Source organism: Pinus tabuliformis, chromosome 7 (assembly GCF_031772625.1).
Source record: "Pinus tabuliformis cultivar Carrire ecotype Pingquan chromosome 7, CPIR1, whole genome shotgun sequence".
NCBI lineage: Eukaryota > Viridiplantae > Streptophyta > Pinopsida > Pinales > Pinaceae > Pinus > Pinus tabuliformis.
In genome coordinates, this window is record NC_142293.1 from 1,000,242,560 (window position 1) to 1,000,246,792 (window position 4,233).

The window sequence follows — 4,233 nt, forward strand, 5'->3', positions numbered from 1 at the left end:
CTTTAAACTAAAAAAATATAAATAATATTGAACTAAAATAATAAAAATAAAAATACTTGTTAGTATAATTTTCAAACCGTATCTTTTAATTCACTTTTAAGGTTATTTTCTTCACTTTTAAGGTTATTTTCTTTCTTTTTGTCGACTTTTTGTTTCCTTTTGTTTTATATTTATACTCCTTCCCTTTGTTTGCTTCTCTCAAGCATTTCTGTCCTAGTGATGGGTCTTGGTATGGACTTGAAATGTTGACTTAAAAACCAAACTGTGGAGCAAATTCTGGATTTCTCTTCTTTAAAATTTACCCACAAAAGCTTACAAACAAGAAAAATAAAAATTCTACATTATTATTATTATTATTATTATTATTTTTATTAATTTACTTCATTTGGTCAAGTTATTAGTTGTTTTAGCCCACAGGGTGTAGTATAAACGGTGATGGGGTGTGCTGTTAAGTCACTCTGTGATGTGAAGGTCACTGGTTCGAAACTCCATGGGCAAACATCTAATCATGTTAAGGGCTGGTGTGGCCTAGGTCGGGTGTGATCCCCAAATGATTTTGACATATTATGTTCCCCTAAGTCATGGTTTCTCAAGCCACAGGTCAACCCTGATGTAATCTTTGATGAACTCAAACCGCTTGACAAACCAAAAAAGGATATTGGTTGTTTTTTAGCTCCGGATTTATGAGAACCCATGGTATTGACCCTATTGAAAGGGAGAAATTAAACCAACCTAGATCCATCTTAACTCTGGATCTACTAAGCGTCGTGAGGGATCAAATCTCTTGAGATGAAAACCTTTTTTAGTGTAAAAAGAGTTTTGATCCCTCTTAGCGCTTGGTAGATTTGGAGTTAAAATAGATCTAGGCTGGTGTTAGATTGTAATATCAATGGCCAATCAATGGGTTTATTGATATTTTATAACGATTTTAATTAAAATGAACCAAACATGTGTATTTATTTTTGTTTTTATTATAGATGATATTATTTTTTGGCGTAGTCTAACTACTAGATGAAATGAATTTTTTTGTTGGAACTTGACAATACAATTTTCAACAAGATTGTGGTTTCTTATTGATTAAAATACATTGTTGAATGCATAAATGGATTCAACAACCTAAAAACACTTGAGAAACTATAACTTTGCAAATTAAACAACTTGTAATTTTAAAAAATTTCTATAAGATTTTGGGTAAATTTGACCAAAAAAAATATTTGGAAAATAACTATTTTGTCGATCAGTTAGACTACATGTTATTTTTTATATACAGAAGATTTTATTTTAATTTTAAAAAGGACTTGTGACAAGTCAAGGTTGAACACGAAAGGAATTACACCTCATACTGGGCTATAGAATATGCCTCTCTTAAGGCAATAAAAACAATGCCAACTAAAATTATTTAGGCATATCATGAAATAATAAGTGATATAACAAGTAATTGAATGTCTTAATCCATCTATTGATATAAATATGTTCAATACAGTATGATTTTACAACATCATTTTTATTTTCGATTGTTTGTTTAAAGAAAAGGATGCAATCATGTACTATTTTAGGGTTTGTTAGGTCATTTTAATGTGTGTTGCTTTTTGGTCATGTAAGTTAATGTTCTTATCTTAATTATTTATTTATATTTACTCTGGTGGTGTTGGGTAGAGGTTATGTTTATTGCATTGTTTTGTGTTATATGAATGAATTAACATATATTTGTTTATGATGTGTGTGTTTTTTCTTCCAAAGAAACTCTTATGAAAATCATTATATTCATGGATAGTAAGTAGGGTAAACCATCAGTCTTGATTATGGAGCTTAACTGTAAGGAGATTAAGAGACTCTAACCCTTGACCTTCCCAACTTTCGAGGAGAGATAAGAAGTCTCATGTGTAGTTCATGACTACTTGAATTAAACGTCGAGGTTGGTTGCTGTGTCTGCTATGTTCATTCATTAAAATTTAACTATGAAAAATTGAAGTTTCCTCATCTTAGTTTTCAAAATGTCTTTGTTTGTGAGATAACATTAACATTATGTACCTTAGTTGTTCATTTGCATATATTTGGATAGTAAATAGGGTAAACAATTGGCCCTAATTATGAAGCCTAACTCTAAAGATATCAAGAGAATCTAAGCCTTGACCTCCCCAAATATGGGGGAGATATAAGATGTATCATGTTTGTCTCATGACCACTTGAGATAACTATCAGGGTTGGTCGTTGTGTGTGCTATGGTTGTTGCTTAAACTTGAATTGTGTAAGATTTAAGGTTCCTTATCTTGGTTTTCAACACATTTCTTTGTTTGTGAGACAATGTTAGTACTATATATCTTACTTGTTCATTTGCATATATTTGGAGGAGAGGTGATGCATGTTACATTGCTTTATGTAGGATATTGTTAGACACCTAATCCTCAATGGGTTAGTGTGGAAGCCGAATGGACAAAAGGAGTCCAAGAGACCTTGGGATGTGAAACCCAACGGTCACAACAATGTACTATAAATGTATATCAATTGTTAATAAAAATTGTATTGTCATGTTTTATGTTTCATATTTTTGGTTGCCCATGTGTGTTTAACATGGTATTAGAGTAGGCGTATTCCTGCCCTGCATAATTAATTTGAGCCATTTGTTTTATGGCCTTATATGTATATCATTTCATGAATATTTGCTCAGCTAAATTTTCGCTGCAGACTGTCATTTCTCCATTTGGCATCTCTCTGCCATTCTGAATCTGATCAGTCGTAATAATCTGCTCTCTGCGTGATAATGGGTAACACTTGGTATTCCCATCGAATACCTGCTCCTACAGTGTTGTCAGCGTTCCATTAGCGTTCCTTCTCTCTGACTTCTGTCGCTCAGACACACCAAGATTCTCCTTGCCACCCTAACATATCTGACAGCTCTGCCTGATTCTCTTTGTGTCAAATCAATACCCATTTTTGCATTGAGCGCACTTCAAAGCTGTAGTAGAAGAATCAAATGGACGTAGTTATGAGTTTATCTTGGCCTGGATTGTATGAACGTTGGTATTAATGCTCCCTCGGCCCTCACAATCCACTATCACAGTCCCATTGCTCGTGTTTCTCCTCCAGGGAAAGCATTAGCTCCTATTGCTATTCCAGCAAAGAATGCCCCAAGTTGTGTTGCTGAAACTACTTCCTCATTTCTAAGCTCTACTCTTCTGTAAACTTGGGGACAGTGACCTTAAGCACGCCATTCTTCATCTGCGCTTTGATTTGATCAAGCTTGTACACTTTTGGGGGAAGTTTGATGCGGCTACTGTATTTCTGTTTACTGCCATCCAATTCTGCCTCTGAGAGGGATTCCCCTTTTATCACCAGGGAATTTTCCTCAGCATAAACCTTGATTTCTTCCTTCCCTAGGCCTGGCATGTCCACCCGCAGATACAGAGTTTCTTTATCTTCAACAGATTCCCATGGATTTCTCGGCCCGCCTTTGATCACATCCCCTGTCCCGCAAGAAGCCGCGAGGAAAGGGTTATCGAATAGCTGATCGAGGCCAAATCCCAAGCTCCTTAGAGAAAAAAAAACGAATCCTAAATAATATTAGGCCAACCCCCGCGGCGGATTTCCGGAGCCTGACACCTTTCTCTGTCATCTTGAATCGACGAATCATCCTCAGGCCTGTATTTCACTGGCTCCATTGACAAGCCCCGCACATTACAAAGGCAACGAAATCCCCTAGACGGGCCGTAGGCAAGATGCATTTCTTGACGGCTGGAACTATCGATTTCAAGACAATACTCTTTGCAGAAGCTACACAAAAACAACAAATATTATATCATGTGCTATGACCAATGCGCTTACAGGATCCCTGTGCGCGGGATAGCTAAAGGGTCGTAAATGGTAATCCCAATTACTATTTGGTATCTTACCTGTCAACTCTCGAATTTTTAGGCGGCTGAAATAATTCATGGTTTAGTGGTGAGAATTCCATGTTGTAGTGGCATATATTTTGAAGAATGATGCGTACAATTGTTTACATCCTTCATTAAATGTCAAATCTTATTATAAAAAGGCGGTGGTATATATATAATTTTGTTTGGTGGATATGCTCCTGTGTCCATACTATCAAGACTTCCATCTGACAGTGAGGCTGCTCCTGTTCTAGATTTCGTTGAGCCGTCATCAGCTGGACACCCAGAAAATGGCCGACCACTACAGTACAAACTGACATTGTAATTGTACCGCTGGTTTTGGTATCAGACGATAAAAGGT

General features: G+C 36.0%; 1 pseudogene; it reads right to left on the minus strand.

The window, feature by feature from the left end:
- Positions 1–213: 213 nt before the first annotated feature.
- On the minus strand, positions 214–3,930 carry LOC149250957 (heat shock 22 kDa protein, mitochondrial-like; annotated as a pseudogene).
- Positions 3,931–4,233: the final 303 nt, after the last annotated feature.